At 54.4% G+C, this 19132-nt stretch overlaps 1 protein-coding gene across 2 annotated transcripts in view; it reads left to right on the top strand.

Moving 5' to 3' along the window:
* The window catches only part of ITCH (itchy E3 ubiquitin protein ligase), a 981537-nt gene that overhangs the window by 811591 nt on the left and 150814 nt on the right, over positions 1-19132 (top strand). The window lies entirely within an intron of this gene.

The following is a 19132-nucleotide window of genomic DNA, read 5'->3' as shown; positions in this document are numbered from 1 at the left end:
GCAGTATGCCTTTTTTCACATCCCCGTCCTGCCTGCCCACGGGCATTACCTGCGGTTCACGGTAGGCCAGAAGCATTTTCAGTTCACCATGCTCACCTTTGGCCTTACCAGCACCCCTCCGGTGTCCACGAAAGTGATGGCGGTGGTAGCAGCTCATCTGCGCAGATCAGGGATTCCAGTCTTTCCCTATCTCGAACGACTGGCTGTTGAAGGCGAGCTCGCCCCAGGCTGTCGTCTCCCATCTCCATACTACGGCGGACCTCCTGCATTCGCGGGGGTTCACAATCAATGTGCCGAAGTCACACCTGATTCCCTCTCAGAAGCTCCTTTTCATCGGGGCAGTTCTGGACGGAGCACAGTTTCGGGGCAAGCAGTTAGTCCGGCATATTCGTGCTATGATTCCAATCTTTGAGCCTCTCTCCCTGATTTCGGTCAGAATGACTCAGAGGTTGCTGAGCCTCAGGGCCTTCTGCATCCTGCTAATGGATTATGCCAGGTGGCATATGCAGGCTCTGCACTGGGAAGTGAAGTTCCAGTGGGCACAGCATCAGGGGAAACTTTCAGATTGCGTCCTGATCTCGAAGGGCACTTCACACCAATTGCACACCAAATCCCTTCCCCACCCGGAGTTCACTTCTGGGGTGGGGCAGCCACATGGGGGAGGCGGAGATCAAAGGCCTCTGGTCTCCAGCGGAGTCCAGGCTCCACATCAACCTTCTGGAGCTTTGGTGATCCGTCTCGCACTGAAGGCATTCCTTCCTTCTGTCAAAGAGTAGTGCAGGAGTTCATGGACAACAACACCACCACCATATGGCACTGCAACAAACAGGGCGAGTGGGGTCTTGCACTCGATCAAGAGGCTTTTCACCTTTGGATGTGGCTGGAACATCTGAAAGAAACAGGTTAGTGTTAGATTCCTTACCTTAGAATATCCCCAGGCGTCAGACTGGATCCGGAAAGTTTTCGTCAGCAGTACCCCTGCGCGTCGCTAGGCGTCGTCTGCGGCTCCGCGTCCGTCATCGGCGTCGTGATCGCCGGGATGACGTCGTTGGAGTACTTAGACGCCGCCCTCGCGCTCTGACGTCAGTTCTTCTTTTTTCAGCGCCAGCAAGCGCATATCCGGGAAGAGCAGTACTCCAGTCAATTTTGACTACCTTTTTGATCTCTTTTGATCACTTTTCGAGTTGACCCTCGACTCGCGGTGCCGCTAGGGATACCTGGTTTTAAACCTTGCGAGGACTTGTCACCGCCTGATGTCGGTGAAAGACCTCCACCGTCAGTGCCTTTATTGCCTCTGGGCCGGCCATGATGACAAGCCGTGCCCTGAATGCCGGGCCTTGACCTCGAAGGCTAGACAGGAGTGGTCCTGTAAGCTGCTCGAGATCTGGCAGTCTGCTCCGCATCGCTCGAAGTCCCGGTCAAGGATGAAGTCGAGGGACCGGTCGTGGAGCCGTAGTCATCGCCGCTCGACGAGCCACCACCACTCATCGGGCTCCAAGTCCTCAGGTAAGTCGAGGCATCCAAAAAAGAAGTTGAATCGACATCATCACTCTTCCGACTCCCCCCGACGCTCGCGCCATACGGCCGGGGGTTCGGGCGACACCGCCCACACGGCTTCATCGGAGCCGCTGGTGCCGCGTCCAGCTCCATACCCGCCGGTCCCTGGGCAGCACGCGACACCGGAGAAGGTCAGCGCTTTCCTCACGGCCATGAGGTGACCCTTCCCTCCGTCTGAACCTGCTGAGGCACCTTCAGGCCCAGCGGGTCCGACTGGGAGCCCTAGCGGGCCGGCGGCATCGGCCCCGGCGCCGTCGACGACTCCGGTCCCGACGCCGCAGTGCTTCGCAGGATCCAGGCCTGGATCCGGTCCGTCGCCAGTCGACCTTACGACAACTCCGCTGGCGCTGACCCCAAGGGTGTCGCTCCCGGCGCAGTCTCCGGACGACGTCGATGCCAGTTTCAGTCCGGGTCCGTCTCCGACGCCGGTGGGTGAGGCCTTCACCTTTGACCCGGCTCCATCATTTTTACCTGATTATCAGGAAATGGATGACGAGGAGTACTGGGAGGGGTCTGAGGACCCTCTGGCACTGCCAGTTGAGTCCGGACTGGGCAGAAGAGATAAGGGAGGCCAGTGGTCTGGAAACTTCACCCGACACTGGATTCGTCTCTCCTCCCTCCGTGGCTTTGGAGGAGGGGGCTGCTTACAGCGTGGTGTTGAAAAGGGCGGCCAATGCCTTGGCTCTTGAGCTCCCTGTCGCGGCCGTGAGGACTTACCTCCTCACTGAGGTGCTCAAACCGCAGGAAGCTCCTCGGAGCCTCTCCTGCCATTTAACGAAGCCCTCACTGACGTTCTGCTGGGCACCTGGTCCAAGCCCTCCACAGGCCTCCCTGTGGATCAGAACGTGGCCCAACGCCACCGCCCGGCTCCAGGCGACCCTAGCTTTCTGTCCGTGAACTCCACTCCCGAGAGCCTGGTGATCCAGGCCTCTATGTCCCAGACCGTATTCCCGACCGCTCCTCCGGATCGGGAATCCAAAAGGTATGATCAGTTTGGGAAGAAACTGTTCTCTCTGAGTTTGGGGCTGCAGTCTGTCAACACTGCCTGCCTTTTGGGCCGTTACACCCACTCACTGTGGGATACGGTTGCGGACGTGCTGCCACAGTGTCCGGCAAAGCTCGCCCAAGCCCTGGCGGAAGGGCGGGATGTAGCACAGTACTCAATTAGATGTGGACTTGACACAACGGACTCACTGGGTAGAGCGATTGCAACGACGATGGCGTTTCGCTACCACGCCTGGCTGACGTCCGCCAACTTTTCGGGGGATGTCCAGGCCACGCTCATGGACATGCCCTTTGGTGGCCGTCGCCTTTTTGTTGACAAAGCAGATAGTGTGCTGGAACGTTTCAAGGACTCCAGAGCTACGGCCATGTCCTTGGGCCTAGGCCAGCGCCAGCAAACGTCCGCTTTTCGCCCCTTTTGTGCCCAAGGAAGGGGCACCCCCACCCGTCCAGCCAGCCACAGGCCGCAGAACCAGTCTCAACGCTGTCGCAGACGTGGTAATCGCCGTGGCGGTGCCGGGGGACAACGGCAAGTTAAGTCCACATCCGCTCCGGCAGCATCTGCCTCTAAGCCTTCCTAGTCCGGCATTTCAGGCCCATTCGATGCCAGTGGGGGCAGGGTTCACCATCACCTCCACTGGCGCACCATCACGTCGGACAGGTGGGTGCTGCAAATCGTCCGAAGGGGCTACTCCCTCACCTTCGAGGCAACCCCTCCAGCCATGCCACTGCAGTACCACTGCATGTCGGGGGATCACTTTAAACTTCTGCAGGAGGAAGTTATGGCCCTCTTGGCCAAGGAGGCCATCCAGCACGTTCCTGGGCCAGAAGTAGGACGTGGTTGCTATTCCCACTACTTTCTGGCACCCAAGAAGCGCAAAGGAGGCCTACGCCCTATCTTGGATCTACGGAGCGTCAGGAAGGAGAAGTTCAAGATGCTGGCTTTGGCTCAGGTCCTAGCTGCCCTGGACCCAGGAGACTGGATGGTAGCGTTGGACTTGCAGGACGCGTATTTCCACATCCCCATCCTGCCGGCCCACCGGCGCTACCTGCGGTTCACGGTAGGCCACTTTCAGTTTACCGTGCTCCCCTTCGGCCTTACCAGCACCCCTCGGGTGTTCACGAAAGTGACGGGGGTGGTCGCAGCTCATCTGCGCAGATCAGGGGTCTCAGTCTTCCCCTATCTCGACGACTGGTTGTTGAAGGTGGGCTTGCCCCAGACAGTGGTCTCCCACCTCCATAATATGGGCGACCTCCTGCACTCGCTGGGTTTCTCCATCAACATGCCGAAGTCACACCTGTGCCCCTCTCAGAAGCTCCTTTTCATCGGAGCGGTTCTGGACTCTGCGCAGTTTCGGGTTTTTCCCCCGAACAGCGGGTTCGGGATACTCAGGCTCTGAGTCCGATCTTTCAGCTTTATCCTGAGTCTCGGTCAGGTTGACGCTGCGGCTCCTGGTGCTGATGGCCTCCTGCATCCTTCTGGTGCATCACGCCAGGTGGTGGATGCGGGCTCTGCAGTGGGACCTGAAGTTTCAGTGGGCACAGCATCAGGGCAACCTGTCCGACCACGTCCTGATCTCGGAGGGCACTGCGAGTCAGTTGCAGTGGTGGCTCACGAACGCAATTGGGTCGGCGGCAATCTCTCTCCCTACCTCAACCGGAGCATGTAGTGGTGACGGATGCGTCCCTCCTGGGATGTGGGGGGCCCATGGGAGAGAGGGAGATCAGAGGCCTCTGGTCTCCGGCGGAGTCCCAGCTCCATATCAACCTTCTGGAGCTGCGGGCGATCCGACTTGCACTGAAGGCATTCCTTCCCACTGTCCGGGGAAGTGTAGTGCAGGTGTTCACGGACAACAGCACCGCCATGTGGTACTGCAACAAACAGGGCGGAGTGGGGTCGTGGACCCTTTGCCAGGAGGCTCTGCGCCTCTGGCAATGGCTGGAACACCAGGGCGTCTCCCTGGTGGTTCAACACCTGGCAAGTTCCCTGAACGCCAGGGCAGACGAACTCAGCCGCCGGCGCATGATGGATCACGAATGGCGTCTTTACTCGGATGTGGCGCAAGGTCTCTTTCAGCATTGGGGAGAGCCTTGGTTAGATCTATTCGCCACCGAAGAGAACGCGCAATTTCATCAGTTCTGCGCTTTTGAATTTCCAAGGCGGCACTCGCTCGGCGACGCTTTTCGTTGCGACTGGAGCTGCGGTCGGTTGTACGCCTTTCCGCCTATACCACTTCTGCCCAGTGCTGAAGATGACCAGGCGAGACCGGGCCCAAGTCATCCTTGTGACCCTGGACTGGGCACGAAGATACTGGTATCCTGAGCTACTCCGCATGTCAGTCGATCCCCCGATTCATCTGCCTCTTCAGGAGGACCTTCTATCGCAGCAGCAGGGGACGGTCCTCCACCCGAACCTGTCCAGTCTCCACCTACATGAGTGGAGATTGAGCGGCGGCAGTTGAGGCCATTTGACTTGCCTTCTGAAGTTTGAGATTTGATTCTGACAGCCAAGCGTCCCTCCACAAAATGGTATACACCTGGTGGAACAAATTTGTGGCATGGTGCACAGCAAAGGCTGTGGATCCACTCTCTGCCCCCTTTTAGATGTTCTCCTCTTCCTTCTTTCTCTTGCCCAGCAGGGCTCTGCTCTGGGCACTCTCAAGGGCTACCTCTCGGCCATTTCAGCCTTCTTAAGGCTTCCTGATCAGCCTTCTCTTTTCAAGTACCCTGTTGTAAATTGATTCTTGAAAGGCACCACGCACATGTTCCCTCCTGTTCCCTTCCTGATGCCTCAGTGGGACTTGAATCTTGTTCTAACGTTACTGATGTGTGCTCCTTTTGAGCCACTTCATAACTGTCCTCTTCGTCTTTTGACTCTTAAGACTGCATTCCTGGTTGCCATCACCTCTGCCATGAGAGTGAGCGAGCTCCAGGCTCCATCTTCGAAACCTCCTTTCCTCTCTGTCCATCCTGGCAAGGTTGTTCTAAGGACTCGTCCTTCTTTCCTGCCCAAGGTGGTCACAGCCTTTCATATTTGGCAGTCCATCACCTTGCCCACCTTCTATCCACCTCCGCATCCCTCGAAAGAGGAAGAGAGGCTCCACCGTCTTGACCCAAAACATGTGCTCTCACTCTATCTGGCCAGTTCCGGGTGGACGACCAGCTTTGTGTTGGTTACGTGGGCCCAAAGAAGGGACGGGCGGTGCACAAGCGGACCATCTCTCGGTGGGTCGTCTTGTGCATCAAGGTTTGCTACTCCTTGGCGAAAAAGGAGCCTCCTGTTGGGCTGCGCGCCCATCCACTGGGGCCACGGCGGCTACTACTGCCCTGGGTCGGGGAGTCCCCTTGCAGGACATCTGCCAGGCAGCTACGTGGGCCTCGCAGCACACGTTTGCTAGACACTACTGCCTGGACAGCCAAGTCCGGAGAGATAGCTTTTTCGGCCGTTTCGTTCTCCAGGACTTTCTGGTGTGATCTTGGTTCACAGACCCACCACAGGGGGTTGGTAATGCTGGGGTTTCTTTCAGATGCACAAGTTACTTACCTTCGGTAACAATATATCTGTAAGAAACAGTAGTTAGTGTTAGATTCCTTACCGCCCCACACATCCTCCCCGTTTTGCGAGCAGATATCTAGGGTTAAGGACATCCCTTTCAGGGCCCCAGTTTCATGGCACCAGTATCAGTTTCTATCATGGCTCTGCGTTCTTGGCGCGGAAAGCTATGTACAGAACTGACGTCAGCGCATGAGGGCGGTGTCTAAGTACTCCGCCGACGTCATCCCGGCGATCACGACGACGGACGCGGAGACGGCGCCTAGCGACGCGCAGGGTTACTGCTGATGAAAACTTTCCTGATCCAGTCTGACGCCTGGGGTTATTCTAAGGTAAGGAATCTAACACTAACTACTGTTTCTTACAGATATATCGTTACCGAAGGTAAGTAACTTGTGCGTCAGGGCATGTCGCTGGTGGTTCAACACCTGGCACAGTCTCTGAATGCTAGGGCGAACGAACTCCGCCTCCGGTGCATGATGGACCACGGATAGCGTTCTCACTCGGAGGTGGTGCAAGGTCTCTTTTAGCAGTAGGGATAGCCTTGGTTAGAACTATTCGCCAGCAAAGAGAACACGCAATGTCAGCAGTTCTGCGCCTTGGAATTTCCAAGGCGGCACTAGCTAGGCGATGCTTTTCATCATGAGTGGAGTTGCAGTCTACTATACGCCTTTCCGCCTATACCACTTCTGCCCAGAGTGCTGAAGAAGATCAAGCGCAACCAGGCCCAAGTCATTCTTGGGGCTCCAAACTGGGCACGAAGAGTCTGGTATCCCGAAATCTTGAACATGGTCATCGATCCTCTCATCAGACTGCCCCTTCGGGAGGATCTTCTGTCACAGTAGCAGGATACAGTCCTCCACCTGAACTTGTCCAGCCTCCACCTCCTTGCCTGGAGATCGAGCAGCGACAGTTGAGAGCTTTCGACTTTCCTCCCGAAGTCTGTAATATTATCTTGGCAGCCAGGCGTCCCTCCACCAAAACGGTATACGCCTGTAGATGGAACAAATTTGTGGCATAGTGCACAGCAAAGGCTGGGGATCCCCTCCCTGCCCCTCTTACAGAGGTTCTCCTTTTCCTCCTTTCTTTGGCCCAACATGTTTCCTCCTATTCCTTTCCCAATGCCCCAGTGGGACTTGAATATTGTTCTGACCTACCTTATGTGCTCTCCTTGCGAGCCGCTACATAACTGTCCTCTCAAACTTTTAACACTCCAAACTGACTTTTTGGTTCTGCTCGCAGGGTGAGTGAGCTTCAGGCGCTTTCTTTCAAACTTCCTTTCTGTAGTAGGGGATATCTGTGTATAGTCATAATCTAGTGAATAGTCCCGCCCATGTGCGTGGACCCCGGAGCAAACAAAAATAATCTCTTAAGGTGTCGAAAAATGCAGAACTGCACAGACACTTAAGAGAGAATTAAAGACAGATAATGCAGCCTATATCCACAGGCTACACTGTCCAGTACTTCAACTAGAAATTCCACCAAAAATCCACAAACAGCAAAGCCTGTCCAGATTTCCCTTGCTTTAACAGCAAAACCCCTCTGGAATGATAGAGAGGAAGACATGGACAGGCAAGCCCCATAGGCTGCCATTATGTGGCTTAGAACAGGATACTGTGCCTTTAAGAGAACTTTCCAGAACTTCACAGTATCCCAGAATGCACTGCAGGTCCCTTTTACTTTCAGTTCTTTTTTCCGGCTCCTGCAAGCAGGACCCTGGAGCATTGAGCTCTCCCTTTTCAAGGGCTTATTGGTGATATTTTTCTCTTTTTCAAAGTTATTTGAGTGCTTTTCTTGAAGTACTTTGCTGTTTCTTCCTGATGGTCTTTGGGTGCACTCTTAATTGTCAAATATGCCTGCATTATTCGACAAATGCCCTGAGTGTTCCAGGAAGAAGGCCAAGTCTGACCCACACGAGGTGTGTATCATCTGCCTTCCTTCATCCCATGTCCCAGAGGACTGTGACATCTGCCAGGGTTTCTCTAGCAGGACCCTGAGGGATAGGATGAAGATCAGGCTTCAGGGCCTTGAAGACAGAAGACGGAAGGCACAAGGTGGGTCTGGAGGGGTTTCACCTGCCCATGCTGAGGCCTCTGGGGGGGCTCCCCAGGGGCAGGAAGACCAGCAAACGTCCCCATTCTCCGTCGGCGTCGATTGCACCGACCACGACGTCGAGAGGGATGACTGCAGTCTGTTCACCGTCTCCCCGGGGCTCTGGGTCGAGGCGACTTCGGCGTCGAGGGACCTGAACAGGCCGCCGTCAAAGTCTCCAGTGGCGATTTCGTCGTCGTCGAGTATTTGACGTCGAGAGGCCCGGCGTCGGCGCTCGCCGTAGAGGCGACACCACCGTTCGCCGTCGGCGAAGAGGAGAAGGTCGTCGTCGAGGCGAAGGTCGCCGTCGAGGCGTAGAAGGTCGCCATCGAGGCATAGAAGGTCGCCGTCGAGGCGTAGACGGTCGACATCGAGGCATAGGAGGTCGCCGTCTAGGCGAAGAAGGTCGCCGTCGAGGCGAAGGCATTTGCCGTCGAGGGATCGGCGCTCGCCGTCGAAGAGGCGAAGCTCGCCGTCGAGGGGCCGATGCTCGCCGCCTGGTCGCCGTTCTTCGACGCCGGGAAGGCGCGGAAGGAGTTCTTGCGCCAGGAGTCGGTCTGACAGGCGTCAAGTGCCTATGGAAGGCTCTCCAAAGTCCTAGCCTAGTAAGGAGGGCGGTTCACCGGTCTCATTGTACTCTGTTGTGTATACCCCTGCTAGACCGAAGACAGTTACTCCTCCTCCTCCTCCTCCGTTACAGAGAGGACTTCCTCCGCGGGCTCCCACCCCGCCTCCATTTCCGCCTCCTCCGCAGCCTCAACCGCAACCCCAGTTGCCGGCTGACAAGCCTCCCCCGAGGAACGGTTCGTTGCCACTATTTCCTACTCCTCCTAAGGGGACCCCTCGGGCGAGGGCTCTATCCAAGCCAAAGTCTCCCGTCCCGGTGGAACCGGCAGGGCAACTGAAGCCAAGAAAGTCGCGATACCGCTCCGGACGCAGAGGGAGGTCGCGCAGTCATCACAGATCCTCAACGAGGTCAGGACGGCGCCACAGGAGGCGCGGATCACGGTCCCGCACGGACACTTCCAGAACCAGGTCCTTCTCCCCGACCTTATCAGACTCCCCGGGGACGAGGGTCTCTCCCGTGGATGACATCAGCACGTGCCAGGATGTTCTCTTGAGGGGTGCTGCAAAATTGGGAATCACGGTGATGGCACCTACACCTACGACGTCCGTGATTTTTGAGACACTTCACAAGAAGCATTTGTCTCGCCCTCTGTTACCGCTCGTGCCAGGATTGGTAGAGCCAGCGGAGGAGCTGTTCCTTACGCCTGCAACGACGAAAGGCGCTCCGTCCCATCTTCTGAAGAAGTACAGGGCTCCGGGTTCCGACCCGGCTTTTTTGAGGGTTGACCCTGTTCCGGACTCCGTTATAGTAAGGGCAGCCAGAAAACAACATTCTACCTCTCCGTCTTCTACCATGCCTCCGGATAAGGAGAGCCGATGGATCGACTCGAATGGCAGGAAGGCCTGTGGGACGGTCTCTACGTCCATGTAGGCCGCTTGCGATACGGCTCTGCTAGGGCGTTATGATCGTGCCCTGTGGGAATCCCTCCAGCAGTTCGCGGAGCTCCTGCCACGAGATAGGAGGGAGGATTTCCTGGAGATCCAGAAGGAAGGGATGCTGGTCTCGAACCAGGTCATCAGCGCGGCCGCTGATGGCTCTCTTTTGGCGGCCCATGGGTATTGTCATGGGATCAACCAGGGACGCCATGCCTGGCTCAGGCTCACATCACTCAAGCCGGAGGCCCAGCAGCGAGTGGCTAATCTGCCCTTCTCGGGGGAGACCCTGTTCGGGAAACATGCAGATGATGAGATGGCCCGCATGAAGGCGGAGGCCGAGACTCTGACGGCTGTGGGCTTGGAGAAGCCCAAAGAAAAGAAAGCCTTCCGCCCGTTCCAGAGACGGTTTGGGGCGCAGGGCAGAGGGCGAGGGCAGGCTTCGGGACAGCAGCAGCAACAACAGCAGCAGTTCCGGAGGCCCTTCCAGAAGCGCCATGAAGGTAGAGGAGGTCAGCAGTCCTCTACAGCGAACAAGGGCGCGGCCGGGTCTCGACCCTGAGCTGTTACTTCCCCTACATCCGTTACCCTCTCCGGTGGGAGGAAGCGTTCGATTTTTTCTGGCAGAGTGAAGAAAAATTACTCAGGACAAGTGGGTGCTGAATATTGTTTGTAATGGATACAGTCTTCGGTTCACCAGCCCGCCTCCTTCAATTCCACCGGTCAGCTCGCAGTTCCAACTGCGCGAGCTCCAGGCGGAGGCCGATATCCTGTTAAGGAAAAGGGCGATAGAAGATGTACCTCTGTCTCAAAGAGGAAGAGGTCTGTACTCCCGGTTCTTTCTGGTTCGCAAAAAGGACAAGAACGAGTTCAGGCCCATTCTGGATTTGCGACAAGCAAACAAGTGGATTCGCAGGACATTCAAATATCTGGGGATCCAGATCTACCGCCAGCAAGCGGATTTATTGGACGGGAATCTGGGCAGAGCGGTGACGGCGCCCAGGGCCCAAATCGGTTTCTGGTCCACACTCCCGCTCTCGCCAACAGGCAGAGTGGCCCTCGCTAAAATGGTGATGCTCCCTCACCTCCTCTACTATTTCGCGAACCTACCGCTCTTTCTGCCCGCGTCCTTCTTCCCAAACCTCAACACGATTCTACGCGACTTAATTTGGGCCGCCTCTAGGCACCGCCTAGTACTCGGGAAGCTGTTCCTGCCCACAGATAGGGGCGGACTAGCCGCCCCCTGCTTTGAGCAGTATTACTTGGCGGCGCAGCTCCAGTGGGTAGCCCGCTGGCTGGCAGACAAAGGACGGGAGGACACCGCCGCGGCTGAGCCAGCATACACACTAGCGAGGCTTACTGCGCTATTTCACCCGCTGGCGACGCCGGCGCGTTCCACTCCATTGCTGTTGGCGGTGGCTTTCAAATGCTTCCGCAGGGCATTATATCTCACAAGACGGGTGCGCCCATACGCACCTGCGGTGCCCCTGGAGGGCTCACCTGGGGGCGGGGGACACTCACACATCCCATGCTAGAACAATGGCATGAGGTGGATGTCCAAACATTGGGCGACTTGTACCAGGATGGAGCATTAATACCCTACGAGACTCTGGTCGCGGACGCTGGGCTCCCTCCAGGAGGCTTCCTCATGCATAGGTCCCTAACAGCGCACATGGCGGCTAAGTGGGGTGATGTGGCGGAAGAGCCACCACAGCATTTGACGGTGCAGTACCTACACGTAATGGGCAGGGGCAGGCATTTAGTCAAGTGGTTTGCTGCGTCCCTGCAGACACACACGGAACTGGACCTAACTCCGCTACGGGCAAAGTAGGAGAGAGACATGGAGCGCGAATTGGCAGACAAGGAGTGGGAAAAGGTCATCAAGGCCCGGTACGAATCCCTAGGAATATGAGGTTCCGCCAAATCCAGGTATATATAGTGCACAGAGCCTATCTCACCCCAGACCTAATAAACAAATATTTTCACAGGACGGACGCGGCCTGCCCCAGATGTGGAGAAGTGAATGCGGATCTCCTTCACACCCTCTGGCGCTGTTCGGGCCTCGACGCCTACTGGACAGACATTCATACATTACTTGCTAGGGGCACTGGTCGCGACATCCCTTGCAATTGGCCTGAGTACATCCTACACCACTTCAAGCGGCCACCTAAGGACAAAGCGTCGTCCCGGTTCCTCGATCTGGGGATGGTGATGGCAGTGCGTCTTCTTACTAGGAGATGGACGGAGAGGGCCTCGCCCAACATCAGGGCGTGGGTTCTGTCGTTCTCGTCCTGGGCGCGTGCGGAGTGGGCAGCCATTCAGAGGGAGGAAACTCTGGGACTCCGTAAGGAGCCTATGGCAGAGAGGTGGAAGCACATGCTGAGCGCCCTGCAGGAGGCGGCAGAAGCTGCAACAGAGGGGGTGGCGGGACACTAGGCAGATATCTCGGAGGGGAAGGGAAGGGGCACAGCGACGATCACACCGGAGGTATACCCTGGTGCACTGTGCGACATATTGGCGGGGGCGCCATCTGCTGCAGAACTGTGCGAGCTGCATCAACGGGAGCGGGGGGGGGGGGGGAGGACCTTGGCTGAAGGGGCCAGGAACTGAGGCAAACGGCAATGTAATTTGGTGACAGTGTCGCAGTTGGTTGTTATTGTTCTTGTTCTATTGCACATGGTTATCCTTTGGGGTTGGGATGATTGCACAAGCTTGTCCCTTACCCTGTAGAGGGGTGGAGTGGGTTAACTCCTGCCTTTCAGAGAGAAGACGCACTCGGGCGCTTATATCCTGTCCAAGAACTTTCAGCATGAACTGGCATAGCGCTCTTGATGGACTGTAATGTTGATATACTGCCACACATGTAGAATGGAAAAAGTACTTCGATTGTACAGATGTGCTTAATGTGTTTTGCATCTATAAATGCTAATAAAAAGATTTACAAAAAAAAAGTGGATTCGCAGTGAGAAGTTTCGCATGCTGTCGTTGCATCAGATTTATCCTCAGCTGCAACGGGGAGACTGGCTGTGTGCCATAGACCTACAGGATGCATACTTCCATGTGCCCATTGCACACAAGCACAGGAAGTTCCTGCGATTCCAAGTCGGCGCCAATCATTACCAGTACACAGTACTGCCATTCGGACCGAAGTCTGCGCCCAGAACATTCTCGAAGTGCATGGCAGTGGTAGCCGCACACCTAAGGAAGAACAAGGTGTATGTCTACCCGTGCCTGGACGATTGGTTGATCAAGGCCTCCTCCTTCTCTGAAGCTCAAGCGCACTTCCAGAAGACGTGCGTTCTCTTGAACAAGCTGGGGTTGCATATCAACATGTCCAAGTCTGTCCCGACTCCGGTCCAGTGAATCCAGTACTTGGGAGCCTCCATCAATACGCTGTCAGCAAGCGTGTCTCCTTCGGAGGAGCGACGATTATCACTCCTTCGGAAGGCTCAGGCTCTTATGACCACTCCATCTACAACAGTGAGGACGGTGTCTTCTCTACTGGGATCGATGGCCTCTTGTATCTTCCTCACGCCACACGCACGGCTGCACATGAGACCATTGCAGGAGTGCTTGGAGGATCAGTGGGATCAGAGGAGAGGGTCTTGGGACGACAGGATACGACTGTCTCTGCATGCTCTTCAGTCTCTGAAGTGGTGGTGTTCGGCGGAGAATCTCCTGAGAGGGGTTCCCTTCCACAAGGACATTCTCACGCAGACTATCGTGACGGATGCGTCGCTCCACGGCTGGGGGGCGCACTCCGGAGACCTACAGATTTAAGGGACGTGGTCCCCGACGCAGTACACGTACCACATCAATTTCCTGGAACTCAGAGCTGTTCACTTGGCGCTGAAGGCCTTTTATCCGTCCTTCCGGACCAACTCTTTGCTTGTTCAGACGGACAATAAGACCACGATGTATTACCTCAACAAGCAGGGGGGGTCGAGATCGCGCACTCTGTCGCAGGAAGCGCAGGCGATCTGGCACTGGCTTCTAGCCAGAGGACTGATGATAACGGCTACCCATCTACCAGGTGTGCAGAATGTTCAGGCAGACGCACTGAGCAGACTGATTCAGGAAAAGCACGAATGGGTCATAAACGACGAAGTACTAGGAGAAGTCTTCGCAAGGTGGAGGACTCCAGACGTAGATCTGTTCGCCACCGCCGAAAACAGCAAATGCTGTGACTTCGCCTCCAGGTACTACGAGCCGGGGACGTTGGGGAATGCGTTTTGGATCAACTGGTCGAACAGCTTTCTGTACGCTTTTCCACCCATTCCCCTGATTCCGACGGTGCTCATCAAGCTGTCCCAGTCCAGGGCGTGGATGATACTGATTGCCCCGGAATGGCCCAGACAGTGGTGGTTCACGGACCTGCTTCACCGGTCTCTCCTTCCTCACATGCGGCTGCCGTGCAGGCCGAACCTTCTCACGAAGTTCGGGGGGCAGATGTTGCACCCCAACCTCTCGTCTTTAGGTTTGGCGGCATGGCTCCTGAGATAGTGCAATATGGCCATCTGAATCTCCCGGAAGATTGCATGGACATACTGAAGGAGGCTAAGCGACCTTCCACTAGGACTTCCTATGCTTACAAGTGGAAGAGAATTTGCATCTGGTGCAAGTCCAAGAACTATGACCCTACGACTTGTAAGGAAGATGTTATCCTTCCGTATCTTCTACATTTGGTGAAGTCTGGCCTTAATGTCCATTCCATTAAGGTTCAACTCGCTGCGCTGACTGCCTACAGGAAATGCCCTTCACAGACTTCCTTCTTTCAGATCCCTGTGATCAAAGAAATGAAATGAAATGAAAAATTGCATTTGTATAGCGCGTAACTACCCTGAGGCCTCGCAGCGCTTGAAGATAAAAATGGCTTAGCGCAGGCTCAGGGTAGATCAGCAAGATTTAGCAAACAAATGCGTTTTCAAGGCCTTTCTAAAAGACAGGAGGTTGCTGTTTCCTCGGATGGCGAAAGGAAGGGCGTTCCAAAGTCTGGCCGCCGAGTGGGAAAAGGAGCGGCCACCCCAGCGGGCTCTATTAATTTTAAAAGAGGTGGCCAGCTGCAAGGTGCTAGAACGAAGGGAACGGGCTGGAACATAGGGCGTGACCAGAGAGTGCAGAATCGCTGGGCCTACACAGTAGAAGGATTTGTGCAGAATGCACAAAGCCTTGAACTGCACTCTGGCAGCCATTGGGAGCCAGTGGAGGTCTTTCAGTGCCTTCCTCGCCGACTGCCGACGGGCCAAGTTAAACAGTAGGCGGGCCGCGCTATTTTGCGTGACCTGAAGCTTCTGAAGTACCGAGGCCGGTGCTCCCAGATAGAGAGCGTTCCCGTAATCCAGGCGGGAGAGAATCAGGGCCTGGACCATGATCCTCCTCGCCTGGAAAGGGAGCAGAGGGAGCACCCGCCGGAGCATCCTCATTAGTCCAAAGCAAGTGGCGGCCGTCTTGGTAGCCTGGACCGAGAAGTCAAGGGCGGTGTCAAGCCAGATCCCGAGGCTCTTTATCTGGGACCTAGGGGCGGGGAGAATGCCCAGACATGGTGGCCAGATGGATGCAAGAGCAGACGGGGAAGGATTGCCGAGGAGAATGATGTCTGTCTTCTCCCCGTTAAGTTTCAGACAAGAGGCTTGCATCCATCTGGCAACCGCCTCTAGACAGGGGCCTAAGGTGTTGGATGATCCATCTGAGTGGTCTAGGGAGACCACCAGCTGCGTATCATCCGCGTAGGTGACAATATGCACACCAAAGGGATGGACTATCCTGTCCAGAGGTTCCATGTAGGCGTTAAAAAGAGTCGGGCTCAGGGAGGAGCCCTGAGGGACCCCGCACCTAAGAGGATGTTTGGGAGAGACTGTCTCGCCCTCGAAGACCTGAAAAAAACGCTCTCAGGAAGGAGGCAAGCCATTCTAGGGCCGCGCCCGACACGCCCATGCCAGCCAGACGATGTAATAGTGTGGCATGGTTTACCGTGTCGAACGCGGCGCTAAGATATAGCAAGATAATGGCCACCTTTCCACCCTGATCAAGAACGGTTCTTGCGTCTTCTGTAACCGCTAACAAAGCGGTTTCGGTACCATGTTGAGGGCGAAATCCTGTCTGGGAGGCACGCAACAGACAGTTGGACTCTAAATAGTCTGTTAGGATGTTGTTAACGTGCCTCTCCAGCAGCTTACTCAGCCAGGGGAGCAACGAAATGGGGCGGTAGTTGGACAAGTTGCTCTGATCCAGGGTGGGTTTTTTGAGTAGTGCCCTCACCATGGCACATTTCCAGGAGGGTGGGACCGATTTGGAAACAATGGAAGTGTTTAAGGTTTCCAAAATGACAGGACGAATAACGTCCAGGGCCTTAACAAGGATCCAGGGGGGTGCCGGGTCGTTGGGTGACCCGGAAGTGACTTTGGATATTAGTCTGTCCAGATCACAGGCATCAAGAAGCGGAATTATGTCCAACTTGCAGGGAGCCAAAGAGTCAGCTGATTTGTGTGAGGTAGGGCTGGCGTTGACCATGGGATTGCTAAAAGAGGAGTATATGGTCAGAATTTTCTTTGAAAAGAAAGCGGTCAGCTCATTGCAGCGGTCTTGTGCCCCTTCGGCAGTAGGGCGCTCGGCCGGAGGAGAGATAAGGGACCTAGCTATCCTAAAGACTTTTTGGAAGGCTTGAAGAAAGTGTTTCCTCCTGTCCAGCTTCCTTCGCCTTCATGGGAATTGAATGTGGTGCTGTCCAGATTGATGAAGGAGCCTTTTGAACCTATTCATAAGGCTTTGTTGCAGCACCTGTCCTGGAAGGCGGCGTTCCTCGTGGCCATTACATCGGCCCGCAGGGTGAGTGAAATTCAGGCGTTGTGTTGCCAATAACCTTATACTGTATTTCATGCTGCTAAGGTTGTTATGCGTACTCACCCTAAATTTCTTCCTAAAGTTATATCTGACTTTCATGTTAACCAGACCATAACTTTACCTACGTTTTTTCAGAATCCTTCCTCTCCAGCAGAAAGGTCCCTGCATTCCCTGGATGTCAGGAGGGTGTTGAAACTTTATCTGGATAAAACCAAGGATATTCGTAGGTCAGACCAATTGTTTATCAATTATGGATCAGTCAGGACAGGTCTTGCTACCTCTAAACAGTCCATTTCTAGTTGGATTGTGTCCTGTATACAGTTGTGTTACCAAAAAGCTGGTAAGACCTTAGGGGGTAAACCTAAGGCTCATTCCACCAGGGGCAAGGCTGCTACGACTGCCTTGCTCCGTAATGTTCCAATTGCAGAAATCTGCAAGGCGGCCACTTGGAAGTAGGTCCATACCTTTGCTAAGCATTACTGCCTGGACACTGGTGCCAGGGCAGACGCTCAGGTTGGGCAGGCTTCGCTGCGAAATCTGTTCGCACAGTAGTGGTGTTATTTTCTCTTTTCTCCACCGCCGCTTTGGTGTGGGGATGGGCTTGCCATTCTATTCACTAGATTATGACTATACACAGAGATCCCCTACTACAGAAGGAGTAGTTTCTGTCCTGTAACTCCAGTTCTGTAGTAGGAGTATTTCTGTTATAGTCATAAGCGCCCGCCCTCCTCCCCGGTGGAGAGAGATATTCATGTAAGGAATGCTACAGGTCTGGCGTGTTACGCCTTCAAAAAGAACTGAAAGTAAAAGGGACCTGCAGTGCATTCTGGGATACTGTGAAGTTCTGGAAAGTTCTCTTAAAGGCACAGTATCCTGTTCTGAGCCACATAATGGCAGCCTATGGGGCTTGTCTGTCCATGTCTTCCTCTCTATCATTCCAGAGGGGTTTTGCTGTTAAAGCAAGGGAAATCTGGACAGGCTTTGCTGTTTGTGGATTTTTGGTGGAATTTCTAGTTGAAGTACTGGACAGTGTAGCCTGTGGATATAGGCTGCATTATCTGTCTTTAATTCTCTCTTAAGTGTCTGTGCAGTTCTGCATTTTTCGACACCTTAAGAGATTATTTTTGTTTGCTCCGGGGTCCACGCACATGGGTGGGACTATTCACTAGATTATGACTATAACAGAGATACCCCTACTACAGAACTGGAGTTACAGGACAGAAACTACTCCTTCCTGGCTGTTCATCCGGACGAGGTTGTCCTACACACTAGGCCTTCCTTTCTTCCTAAAGTGGTTACCTCTTTCCATATAGGACAGACCATCACTTTGCCCACCTTCTTCCCGCCTGCATCCTTCTAAAGAGGAGGAGAGGCTCCACTGTCTGGATCCAAAAAATCTGCTTTCATTCTATTTGGATCGCACAAAACAATTCCGGGTGGATGATCAGCTCTTTGTTGGCTATGTGGGCGCCAAGAAAGGTTGGGCCGTGCAAAAGCAGACCATCTCTCGATGGGTTGTTCTTTGCATCAAAATTTGTTATCACTTAGCGAAGTGCCCCCATTCCACAAGGGTGACGGCAGCCACTACTGCTTTGGGACGTGGAGTCCCCCTTCATGACATCTGCCAGGCAGCCACCTGTGCTTCATTGCACATGTTCACCAAATATTACTGTCTCGACAGTCATGTCCATAGAGATGGCTTCCTTGGCTGTTTAGTTCTCCAGGACTTTCTGGTGTGAGCTTAGTTTGCAGACCCATCTCCAGGGCTGGTATTGCTGGCGTATCTTTCTTAAGGTAAGGAATACATAACTAATAGTCTCTAGTCTCTCTCAGATGAGCTAGTTACTTACCTTTGGTAACGATATATCTATAAGAGACATATATTAGTTATGGATTCTTTACCGCCACACCCATCCTCCCTGTTCTGTAAACTGACTTATAGGGTAAGGGACTTCCTTTCAGGGCCCTAGTTTTGTCCACCAGTGGTCCGTGTCTTTCATGGCTCTGCTCTTCTGGCGTGGAATGTCATGTAATGAACTGACGTCAGCGCGCAGGGGTGGCGTGTTAAGTAGATACCACAACATCATTCCGGCGATCACGAGGCCAACGATGAACGCGGAGTCGACTGACGCCACCTACCAATGCGCAGGGCTACTGCTGAAGACAAATTCTCCGGATCCAGTCTGACGCCTGGGGGTAATCCTAAGGTAAGGAATCCATAACTAATATATGTCTCTCACAGATATATTGTTACCAAAAGTAAGTAGCTTGTTCTTCAGAAAGCCTAAACTCCATTTCTACCGCTTGTCCCAATGGACAGTTATGCTTGTAAGATGTTACAAGGCAACTCCTATTATAGCCTATGGGACAGACAGCCTTTCAATCGTGAAAAACAAGATGCACAGTATTTCTCTATTAGGACATATAAAACACAACAGTACATGTCCTACCTTTCACATCTATTGCACCCTGCCCTTGGACCTACCTTGGGGGTGGGGGGTGCCTTAAATGTAAGAAAATGGAAGGTTAGAGCCTGACAAGTTGGTGCATTTGCCAGGTTGAGATGGCAGTAATAACTGTGCGGAGACA

The sequence above is a fragment of the Lissotriton helveticus genome, chromosome 7 (assembly GCF_964261635.1).
Source record: "Lissotriton helveticus chromosome 7, aLisHel1.1, whole genome shotgun sequence".
Classification (NCBI taxonomy): Eukaryota; Metazoa; Chordata; class Amphibia; order Caudata; family Salamandridae; genus Lissotriton; species Lissotriton helveticus.
The sequence above is the reverse complement of the archived record's forward strand: the minus strand, read 5'-3'. Positions and strand labels throughout refer to the sequence as shown.